At 40.5% G+C, this 12,598-nt stretch overlaps 1 pseudogene; it reads right to left on the bottom strand.

Annotated features, from left to right (window-relative positions):
• Positions 1-1,058: 1,058 nt before the first annotated feature.
• On the bottom strand, positions 1,059-1,613 carry LOC114202138 (ferritin heavy chain pseudogene; annotated as a pseudogene).
• Positions 1,614-12,598: the final 10,985 nt, after the last annotated feature.

Below are 12,598 nucleotides of genomic sequence, written 5' to 3'. Positions count from 1 at the left end.
GTCCAGGTACTGCCTGCCTTCCTCTGAGGGATCTTTCCTCTCATACATTCTGTTGTGAGCCCTCAAGACTCCTTTCAGAGGATTTGGCTGAGGTTTAGAAGCCAGCCCCACCCTAGGCTGGAAGGCACACCTGCAATTAGGGGAGAGACTCCTGTGATCAGGGCTGTCATTACGAGTGTTGGGGATTTCCCTCCCTTCCGGGTCTGGTTATCTGGCTGGATTTCCAGTCTCCCCACAAAGTCTTGCTTAACCCATTGATATACCTGTGGGGCAACAACAACAAAATGGAACATGGCATCAGCAGATCTATGTTCATGTCCACATTCTGGAACTTTTTATTTGTGTGGCCTCCTTTTTTCTCACTTGTTAAGACATGGTCTTGCACCTGCCCTTCTTACTTCCTGAGGGTCTTATAAAAATAAGACAATGCTGTAAATAAAAGAACTTGGATTTGCCAAGTGCCATTGTTACTTTACTTTGTCACACCCATGTCCATGGGGAACTTAGCCTAAGGGTCACTTCTCATTATCACTGTAGCCCAGGGTGGATCCTTTGTGCAATCCCACTGTCTGCCCTTCTTCCCCAGGGGTAACTACTGTGATGAATTCTAGACCATGTTTTTTTATACTTTCATCATACATAGGCACCCACAGACACCAGGGCCCCAGACCACCCACCTCATGTCACTCCACCCCACCCCACCCTCACATCCTTTATCAGAGGAATATTGATTTGTGTTTTCCAGGGTCCCATGGTATACCTCCCCCCATCCATCTCCTGAGCCGCATGTGGATGGGGTTGGGCGGACGGAGAGACTCCTGGATACCTATTTTAAAACTTAAAAGGTGAGTCATTTGCACACAGAATCAGTCAGAGACCTTTATTTATTTAAGAACCAAATAACTTTATTGAAACCAAACAACTTTATTTATTTATGGCAAAACTGGAAGAAAAAACCTGGAACGTTTTGCAAAGGCAATACTGCAATATGCATGCTCGGCATGGTGATCAGGGAAAGTCACCATGCACCCTGTGGCTATAGGGGAAACAGTCCCAACTCAGTTCTTTTTGTCGCTGTCGCCCAGGGTGAGCTTGTCAAAGAGGTACTCTGCCATGCCGGCTTCCGGGGCCCCCATCTTGCTCAGGTTGGTGACATAGCCCCCCAGCTCTTTGATGGACTTGACTTGCTCGTGCAGGTAGTGGCTCTCGAGGAAGTCGCACAGGTGGGCGTCGCTCTTGTCGGTGGCCAGCTGGTGCAGGTCGAGCAGGCTCTGGTTCACGTTCTTCTCCAGGTGCAGGGCGCACTCCATGGCCTTCAGGCCGCTCTCCCAGTCGTCGCGGTCCGGCTTCTTGATGTCGCGGAGGCAGATGCGGCCTCCGCGCTGGTTCTGCAGCTGCATCAGCTTCTCGGCATGCTCGGTCTCCTCGCGGGACTGGCGCAGGAAGAACTGGGCGAAGTTCTTCAAGGCCACGTCGTCGCGGTCGAAGTAGAAGGCCATGGACAGGTACACGTAGGAGGCGTAGAGCTCCAGGTTGATCTGGCTGTTAATGGCGGCCTCGCAGTCGGGGTGGTAGTTCTGGCGCACTTGTGAGAGCGGTGCGGTGGCCATGGCTGGCGGTCCGGGCACCAAGAGGAAGGTGACCGTGGTGCGAAGCGAGGGCTGCAGGGCCACAGGCAGTGGCGACAGGTCTGCAGTGTGTTTTCAAGCTATAGGCGAAGAAGAAAGCCTTGCACAGCTCTCTGTGATGGCGCTGGAATGAGGTCCGTTACTCTGCAGTTGGGAGGTTGGATCTGTTAGGCGAGGGGGCGTGGTCACGCAATCAGGAGCGGCTTAGGGGCAGGGCGCCGCATTCAACGTTCCATCTGAGTCTGCGTGAGGCGGGAGGCGCAGGGCAATTCTGAGTGTCTTTTTTTTTTTTTTTAAGCTTTATTTATTTTAGAGAGATTGAGAGAAAGAGAGAGAGAGCAAGGTGTGGGTGGGTGGGAGTGGGGTGAGGGCCGGAGGGAGAGAGAATCTTAAGCAGACTGTGTTCAGTGCCCAGCCCGACCCGGGGCTCAGTCTCACCACCCTGAGATCAGGACCTGAGCAGAAACCAAGAATTCCCCACTTAACCAACTGGGCCACCCAGGTGCCCTGGTGCAGGGTGTCTTGAGGCCGTTTTTTAAAATAACAATTCTAGGGGTGCCTGGGTGGCTCAGTTAGTTAAGCACCCGACTCTTGATTTCGGCTCAGGTTGTGATCTCAGGGTTGTGAGGTCCGACTCTGTGCTGGACATGGAGCCTGCTTAGGATTCTCTCTTCCTCTTGCTCTGTCCCTCCCCCCCCCAAAAGAAGAATGAAATAACTCTATTGAGATACAATTCATACACTATAAAATTCAACTTTTGAAAGTGAACATTTGCTTGCTTTTTAGTATATTCATAGTGTTGTGCAACCATTACCACAATCTAATTTCACATTTTCATTGCACCAAAATGAAATTGGCTACCCATAAGCAGTCACTCCCCAGACTTGGCTACCACTCATTCATTTTCTGTCTCTATAGATTTGCCTATTCTGGATATTTCAAATAAATGGAATCATGCAGTATGTGACCTTTTGTATCTGATTTCTTTGCTTAGCATAATGTTCCTAATCTTCCTTTTTTAATTGCTGAATAGTATTCCATAATATCTATAAGCACATTTTATGTATCCTTTCATCAGTTGATGGACATTTGGGTTGTTTCCATTTTGTGGGTATGAAGAGTGTTGCTATGAATGTTTGTTTGTAGGGATTTGTGTAGAAATATTTTTATTTTCTTGGGACTATACCTGGGAATAGAATTGCTAGGTCATATGACAACTTTATGTTTAATATTTTGAGGAACTGCCAAATATTTTCCAAAGTGGCTATACCATTTTACATTTCCACCAACGATGTGTGAAGGTGCCAACACTGTTGTTGTGTCTTTTTTTAATTTTACTCATCTTAGTGGATACAAAATAGCATCACATTGTGGTTTTGATTTGCATTTCTCCAATGATTAATGATGTTGAGCATCTTTGTATGTACTTATTGGCCATTTGTATATCTTCTTTTTCTCTTTTCTTTTTTTAAATGTTAATTCCAGCATGGCTACCATACACTGTTATATTAGTTTCAGGTGTACAATATTGTGGTTCAACAATTCTATACATTACTCTGTGCTCATCATGATTAAGTGCCCTCCTTAATCCCCATCACCTATTTCCCCCATCCCCCCAACCACCTCCCCTCTGGTAACCATCTGTTTGTTCTCTATAGTGCAGAGTCTGCTTTTTGGTTTGTCTCTTTTTTTCCCCCTTTGTTTGTTTGTTTCCTAAATTCCACATATGAGTGAAATCATATGGTATTTGTCTTTCCTTGACTGACTTATTTTGCTTAGCGTTATACCCTCTAGATACATCCCTGTTGTTGCAAATGGCAAGATTTTATTCTTTTTTATGGCTGAGTAATATTTGTGTGTGTGTGTGTGTGTGTGTGTGTATCACATCTTCTTTATCCATTCATCAGTTAATGGAGATGGGCTGTTTCCATAATTTGGCTATTGTAGATAATGTTGGTCTAAACATCAGCGTGCAGGTATTCCTTTGCATTAGTATTTTTGTATTCTTTGAGTAAATACTTAGTAGTGCAAGGGTAGGGTAGTTCATAGGGTAGTTCTATTTTTAACTTTTTGAGGAACCTCCATTATGTTTTCCAGAGTGGCTGCATCAGTTTGCATTCCCACCAACAATGCAAGAGAGTTCCCCTTTCTCCACATCCTCACTAACACCGGTTGTTTCTTGTATTCTTGATTTTAGCCATTCTGACAGGTGTGGTATCTCATTGTGGTTTTGATTTGTTTTAACCTGATGATCACTGATGTTGAGCATCTTTTCATATGTCTTTTGGCCATCTATATATCTTCTTTGGAAAAATGTCTGTCCATGTCTTCTGCCCATTTCTTAATTGGATTATGTGGGGTTTTTTGGTGTTGAGTTGTATATGTTCTTTATATATTTTGGATACTAACCCTTTATCAGATATGTCATTTGCAAATATCTTCTCCAGTTTAGTAGGTTGTCTTTTAGTTTTGTTGATTGTTTCCTTTGCTCTGCTTTTTATTTTGATGTAGTCCCAATAGTTTGTTTTTGTTTTGGTTTCCCTTCCATCAAGAGACATATCAAGAAAAATGTTGCCATGTCCAATGTCAGAGAAATTACTGCCTGTGCTCCTCTCTGGGATTTTTGTGGTTTCAGGTCTCACATTTAGGTCTTTAATCCATTTTTTTAAAAGATTTTATTTATTTATTTGAGAGAAAGAATGAGAGAGAGAGAGAGAGAGAGAGCATGAGAGGGGGTTGGGTCAGAGGGAGAAGCAGACTCCCTGCCGAGCAGGGAGCCCGATGTGGGACTCGATCCCGGGACTCCAGGATCATGACCTGAGCCGAAGGCAGTCGCTTAACCAACTGAGCCACCCAGGCACCCGGTCTTTAATCCATTTTGAGTTTATTTTTGTGCAAGGTGTAAAAAAGTGGTCCAGTTTCAATCTTTTGCATGTAGCTGACTAGTTTTCCCAGCACTGTTTGTTGAAGAGACTGTCTTTTTCCCATCGCATATTCTTGTTTCCTTTGTCGAAGATTAATTGACCATATAATCATGGTTTTATTTCTGGGCTCCCGGTCCTGTTCCATTGATCTATATGTCTGTTTTTGTGCCAGTACCATACTGTTTTGATTACTATAGCTTTGTAGTATACTTAAAATCTGAGATTGTAATACCTCCAGTTTTGTTCTTCTATTTCAAGATTGCTTTGGCTATTTGGGGTCTTTTGTGGTTCCATACAAACTTTAGGATTGTTTGTTCTAGTTCTGTGAAAAATCCTGTTGGTATTTTGACAGGGATGGCATTAAATCTGTAGATTGCTTTGGGTAGTATGGACATTTTAACACTATTTGTCCTTCTAATCCATTAGCATGGAATATCTTTCCATTTGTTTGTGTCATCTCTGATTTCTTTCTTCCCTTTTTTAATGTAGGCTCCATACCCAGAGTGGAGCCCATTGCGGGGCTTGAGCTCAGGATCCTGAGATCAAGGTCTGAGTTGAAATCAAGAGCTGGACGCTTAACCAACCGAGCCACCCAGGCACCCCTTGTCTCTGATATCTTTCATCAGTGTTTTATAGTTTTCAGAGTACACATCTTTCATCTCCTTGGTTATGTTATTTCTAGGTATTTTATTCTTTTTGGTGCAGTTGTAAATGATATTGTTTTCTTAATTTCTATTTCTGGTACTTCATTAGTAGTGTGTAGGAATGCAATAGATTTCTTTATATTGATTTTGTATCCTGTGAACTTACTAAATTCATTTATCATTTCTAGTAGTTTTTTGGTGGAGTTCCAGTACTATGTTGAATAAAAGAGGTGAGAGTGGACATCCTTGTCTTGTTTCTGATTTTAGAAGAAAAGCTCTTGGCTTTTCACCACTGAACATGATGTTAGCTGTGTGGGTTTTTCATATATGACCTTTATTATGTTGAGGAATGTTCCCTCTAAACCTACTTTGTTGAGGGCTACTATCAATGAATGGTTTGTGTGCTTTATTAAATTTTTTTCTCCATCTATTGAAATGATCATATAGTTTTTATCCTTTCCCATGTTGATATGATGTATCACATTGATTAATTTGTGAATATTGAACCACCCTTACATCCCAGGAATAAATCCCATTTGATGGGGTGAATGATTTTTTTTAAAGATTTATTTATTTATTTGAGAGGGGTGGGGCAGAGGAGAGGGAGAGAGAGAATCTCAGGCAGACTGTGTGCTGAGCAGGGCTTGTGAGATCATGACCTGAGCCAAAACCAAGAGCTAGACACTTAACCAACTGAGTTACCGAAGGCAGGTGTCCCGTAAATGATTTTTTAAAATTTGTTGTTGCATTCATTTGCTAATATTTTGTTGAGGATTTTTGCATTTATACTCATCGGAAATATTGGTCTGCACTTCTATTGTTTTGTGGTGTCTTTATGTGGTTTTGGTATCAGAGTAATGCTGGCGTCATAGAATGAATTTGGAAGCTTTCCTACTTCTTCTCTTTTTTTTTGGAATAATTTGAGAAGAGTAGGTATTAACTCTTCTTTAAATGTTTGGTAGAATTCACCTGTGATGTCATCTGGTCCTGGACTTTTGTTTCTTGGGAATTTTTTGATTACTGACTCAGTTTCATTGCTGGTAATTGGTCTGTTCAAATTTTCTATTTCTTCCTGATTCAGTTTTGGGAGGTTGTATGTTTCTAGAAATTCATCCATTTCTTCTAGGTTGTCTACTTTGTTGGCATATAATTTTTCATAATATTCTCTTATAATCCTTTGTATTTCTGTGGTGCTGTGGTGTCAGTTGTTATTTCTCATCTTTCATCTGATTTTGTTTATTTTAGTCCTCTCTCTCTCTCTCTCTTTCTTTATGAGTTTGACTAAAGTTTTATCAATTTTGTTTATCTTTCCAAAGAACCAGTTCTTGGTTTCACTGATCTGTTCTATTGGTTTTTTGGTTTTTGTTTTGTTTATTCTGCTCTAATCTTTATTATTTCCTTTCTTCTACTGTTTTTGGGGTTTGTTTGTTCTTCTTTGTCTGGCTCCTTTAGGTATAAGATTGGGTTGTTTATTTGAGATTTTTCTTGCTTCTTGAGATAGGCCTGTATTGCTGTAAATTTCCCTTTCAGAACAGCTTTTTCTGCATCCCAAAGATTTTGGACCATTGCGTTTTCATTTTCATTTGTCTCCATGTAGTTTTTTTTTATTTCCTCTTTAATTTCTTGGTTGACCCATTTGTTGTTTAGTAGCATGCTATTTAACCTCCACATATTTGTATTCTTTCTAGATTTTTTTCCTTGTGGTTGACTTCTAGTCTCATAGAATTGTGGTTGGAACAGATGCATGGAATGACCTCAGTCTGTTTTCATTTATTGAGATTTGTTTTGTGACCTAATATGTGATCTATTCTGGAGAATGTTCCATGTGCACTTGAAAAGAATGTGTATCCTGCTGTTTTTAAGGTGGAATGTTCTGAATATATCTGTTAGATTCATCTGGCCCAATGTGTCATTCAAAGCCACTGTTTCCTTATTGATTTTCTGTTTGGATGATCTATCCATTGATGTAAGCTGAGTGTTAAAGTCCCCTAATATTGTGTTACTATCACTTACTTCCTTTATGTTTGTTATTAACTGCTTATAAATTTGGGTGCTCCTATGTTGGGTACATAAATATTTACAGTTGTTATATCTTCTTGTTGGATTGTTCCCTTTATGATTAAATAGTGTCCTTTTTTTTTAAGATTTATTGGGGCACCTGGGTGGCTCAGTCGTTAAGCGTCTGCCTTCGTCTCAGGTCATGATCCCAGCATCCTGGGATCAAGCCCCGCATCAGGCTCTCTGCTCTGCAGGAAGCCTGCTTCTCCCTCTCCCCTCCCTCTGCTTGTGTTCCTGCTCTCGCTATCTCTCTCTCTGTCAAATAAATAAATAAAATCTAAAAAAAAAAAAACAGATTTATTTATTTATTTTTGAGGTGGGGACAGAGGGGCAAAGGGGAGGGAGAGAGAGAATCTCAAGCAGACTCCCTGCTGAGTGCAGAGCCTGATGCAGGGCTTGATCTCACAACCATGAGATCATGACCTGAGCCAAAATCAGGAATTGGATACTTAACCAACTGAGCCACCCAGGAGCCCCTAAATAGTGTCCTTGTCTTATGTTACAGTCTTTTTTTAAAGTCTATTTTTCTCTGATATAAGTATTGTTATCCTGGCTTTCTTTTCATTTCCATTTGTGCAATAAATGCTTTTCCATCCCTTGGCTTTCAATCTGCATGTGTCTTTGGGTCTGACATGAGTCTCTGGAGACAGCATATAGATGGCACTTGCTTTATTATCCATTCTATTACCCTATGTTGTTTGATTGAAGCATTTAGTCCTTTACATTCAAAGGAATTATTGATAGGTATGTACTTATTACCATTTGTTACTTTAAAAAATTTATTAAGTAATCTTAATCTATTTATTTATTAATTAAAAATTTATTAATTAAAAAATCTATTTATTAAGTAATCCCCAATGTGGAGCCAAACTCATGACCCTGACATCAAGATTCACATGTTCTACCAACTGAGCCAGCTAGATGCCCCCCATTTCATTACTTTTTTAATGGTTGTTTTTGCCGTTTTCTCTGTTTCTTCTTTTGCTCTGATCTCTCATGGTTTTCTGGCTTTCTTTAGTGATATACTTGGATTCCTTTCTCTTTATTTTTGCATATCTACCACCAGTTTTTCATTTGTGGTTACCTTTGTGTTTACATATAACATCTTATGCATAGCAGTCTATGTTAATGGTTGCTTACGTTTGAACTGATTCTTTACTCCTCTCCCCAGCCTGTTTAAAATATATGGTATCATACTTTACATCCTTTTATTTTGTGGATCCCTTCACTGATTTTTAGAGATATACTTTATTTTATTGCTTTTGCACTACTGACTGTTCTTACTCCTACCGAGAGTCTTTCCTTTCCACTGAGAGTCCCCTTTAATATTTCTTATAGGGCTTGTTTAGTGGTGATGAATTCCTTTAACTTTTGTTTGCCTGGGAAACTCTCTCTTTCTGTTCTGAATGATAGCCTTGCTGGCTAGAGTATTCTTGGTTGCAGGTTTTTTTCTTTTTTCTTTTTTTTTTTTTAGGAATTTATTTATTTGAGGGGCGCCTGGGTGGCTCAGTCGTTAAGTGTCTGCCTTCGGCTCAGGTGATTATCCTAGGGTCCTGGGATTGAGCCCTGCTTTGGGCTCCCTGCTCAGTGGGAAGCCTGCTTCTCCTTCTCCCACTCCCCCTGCTGGTGTTCCCTCTCCTGCTGTGTCTCTCTCTGTCAAATAAATTTTTTAAAAAAGAATTTATTTATTTGAGAGAGTGAGGGCCAGAGCACAAGAGAGCACAAGCAGGGGGAGCGGGAGAGGGAGAAGCAGGCTCCCCGCTGGGCAGGGAGCCTGACACGGGGCTTGATTCCAGGACTCTGGAATCATGACCTGAGCCGAAGGCAGAGGCCCAACTGACTGAGCCACCCAGGTGCCCCTGCAGGGTTTTTTTTTTTTTCTTTCAGCACTTTGAATATATCATGCCCCTTTCTCTGGACCTGCAAAGTGTCTGCTCAAAAATCAGCTAATAACCTTATGGAGTTTCCCTTGTATGTAACTGTTTTCTTGCAGCTTTTAAAATTCTCTCTTTATCACAGCTTTTGGCCATTTTATCTTATTTTATTTTTTTAAACATCACAAATAAGATTTTTTATTTGTCACTATTAAGTGTCTGAATTTTAAACAGATTCTTGGACTCGTGGCTCATATCTATCAGCTCATTCAACTTTAGCACCAGTCTCATTGCCAGTAGCTTTTTCAGAACTACTACTTCACCATGAAGCACCATGAGCTTTCCCAATTCAAAGTTGGGTTTCTTCAGCATTTTTACTTTTCTTTTTTATTATTATTACTTATTTGAGAGAGAGAGAGAGCGCAAGCAAGCGAGAGAGCACAAGCGGGGTGAGGAGCAGAGGGAGAAGCAGACTCCCCACTGAGCAGGGAGCCTGATGCAGGGCTTGATCCTGGGACTCCAGGATCATACCCTGAGCCGAAGGCAGATGCTTAAACAACTGAGTCACCCAGGTGCCCCTGCAATCAATTTATTGACTGCTTCTTTCAAGTCATTTGTCTGCACCTCTCAGGTCATGATTTCCATCATCTTTTTCTGAATTTGGTGATGACCTGTTGATGCTGAATGTAAGAGGTCTTCCAAATCTGATTGTTGCATCTCTGGTTCTTAAAGCCAAATGTTATGGGGATTTGTCTTCTCCTTGTGGGTTCCCCATGCCTTAGGTGCCTGGTGTGGGGGCCTATTCCTCTCCCCTCTCTGCCCTTGTAGCACCTTCCCTCCCCCAGACAGTCTCATGGGTCCATTTAGCTCCCTACCGTATCTGCACCCTTTCTACCCTCTTCATTGTGGCCTCTTCTCTACATTTAGCTGTGGAGTGTGTTCTACCAGTCTTCAAGTTGTTTTCTTGTTTATTTACTTTGATATGAGTATTATCTAGGTATAACTATGGGACAGAGTGAGTTTAGGATCCTCCTATTCTTCTATCTTCCCAAGAAGATTTGTATATATTCTTAGGAGTTACGTCTATGCAAATCCATTGCTTATTTTTTAAATGGCATTGTTTGTCTTTTAATTGTGGCATTGTAAGAATTTATATATTCTTGATACAAGTCCCTTATCAGATATATTATTTGAAAATATTTTCTCCCATTCTGTGGATTGTCTTCACTTTCTTAATGGTGTCCTTTGAAGCACAAAAGTTCTTAATTATGATGGAGTTCAATTTATCTATTTTTTCTTTTGTCACTTGTGCTTTTGATGTCATATCCAAGAAACCATTTCTTAATTCATGGTCACAAAAATTTATACCTAGGTTTCCTTCTAAGAATTTTGTAGTTTTAGCTTTTACATTTAGGTCTCTGATCTATTTTGAATTAATTTTTGGATATGATATAAGGTAGGAATCTAACTTCATTCTTTTACATGTGGATTTCTAATTATCCCAGCATCATTTTTTGAGAAGGCTATTCTTTCCCCATTGGATGGTCTTGGTACACTTGTTGAAAATCAGTTGACCATAGATATATGGGTTTATTTCTGGACTCCCAGTTCTATTTTGTAGATCTATATATATAAACTTATGCTGATGCAACACTGTCTTGATTACTGCAGCTTTGTAGTAAGTTTTGAAATAGAGAAGTATGAGTTGTCCAACTTTATTTTTCTTTTTCAGGATTGTTTTGGCTATTCTGGAGCTTGCTAATTTCTTTCCAAAAAAGTCTAATTGGAATACTGATAGAGATTGCACTGGATCTGTATATAATTTGGGGGTGTGTTGCAATCTTCATAGTATTAATTCTTCTGATCCATAAATATGGGATGTCTTTCAATTTCTTTAGGTCTAGGATTTTTTTTTCCTCCTCACCCTGAGTCCAGGTCTAGAATCGTTTAAAATATAGATTCTGATTTAGACAGGGGCCAAAAATCTAAATTTCTAAACAAGGTCTCAGGTGGTGCCAGACCACACTCTGAGTAACAATGCTCTAAAAGGGAGACTTCTACCCTTTGTTGTCTTAGTCTGTTTGGCTGCTATAACAAAGTACATAAACTGGGCAGCTTATAAACAACAGAAATTTATTTCTTATAGTTCTGAAGGCTGGTAGTCCAAGATCAGAATGTCAGCATGACTGGGTTCTGGTGAGAACCCTCTTCTGCATCATACATGACCACCTTCTTGCTGTATTCCCACATGGCCAAAGGGTAGAGGGAGCTCTCTAGTCTCTTTTATAAGGAGCGTTAATCCCATCCATGAGGGCTCCACTGTCATGATGTAATCATTTCCCAACGGCCTCACCTCCTAATACCATCACATTGGGGGTTAGGATTTCGACATACGAATTTGGGGGATGGAAACACACATTGAGTCTGCAGCATTTATTGAGGTTTGGAGTTAAGGAGGACCCGTGTATTGGTCTCCACAAACAGAAATGCCCATTCCCGGATAAAGAAGATGTGGTATATATACACAATGGAATATTATACAGCCATAAAAAGGAATGAGATATTGCCATTTGCAATGACATGGATGGAACTGGAGGGTGTTATGCTGAGTGAAATAAGTCAATCAGAGAAAGACATGTATCATATGACCTCGCTGATATGAGGAATTTTTAACCTCAGGAAACAAACTGAGGGTTGCTGGAGTGGTGGGTGGTGGGAGGGATGGGGTGGCTGGGTGATAGACATTGGGGAGGGTATGTGCTATGGTGAGTGCTGTGAATTGTGCAAGACTGTTGAATCACAGATCGGTACCTCTGAAACAAATAATGCAATATATGTTAAGAAAAAAAAAAAGGAGAAGATAGCAGGAGAGGAAGAATGAGTAAGTTGGAGGGGGAGACGAACCATGAGAGATGATGGACTCTGAAAAACAAACTGAGGTTTCTAGAGGGGATGGGGGTGGGGGGATGGGTTAGCCTGGTGATGGGTATTAAAGAGGGCACGTTCTGCGTGGAGCACTGGGTGTTATGCACAAACAATGAATCATGGAACACTACATCAAAAACTAATGATGTCATGTATGGTGATTAACATAACAATAAAAAATTAAAAAAAAAGAAATGCCCATTCCCACCTCACATACAGTGCTTCCAATAGTTAACACTAGATACAGATTGGTATGGAAAAGGAGGAGAGGCCTTTCTCCTATCAGGAGAAATTGTGAAAGACCTTAAAATTGGCAAACAAAACCAAACCAACAAATAAAAAAACAAACCACATTTACTGGGTATCCTTTTTAGAGCACTATTCATGGTTATCTCCACCTTTCATTGATTTTGAGCTATTTTATTATTTTGTAAATTGCAGAAAACTAGTAATAATGCAAACGATTCTTGTCCACAGAAATGCAAGTGAGTTGTGTTGGGTGGAATGCAACTTATTTCAGACTCATTTTGCATCAATTTCTGCAT

This window comes from Eumetopias jubatus, unplaced genomic scaffold, assembly GCF_037043125.1.
Source record: "Eumetopias jubatus isolate StellerSeaLion01/CBP00866 unplaced genomic scaffold, mEumJub1_p1.0 scaffold_11, whole genome shotgun sequence".
Classification (NCBI taxonomy): Eukaryota; Metazoa; Chordata; class Mammalia; order Carnivora; family Otariidae; genus Eumetopias; species Eumetopias jubatus.
The sequence above is the reverse complement of the archived record's forward strand: the minus strand, read 5'-3'. Positions and strand labels throughout refer to the sequence as shown.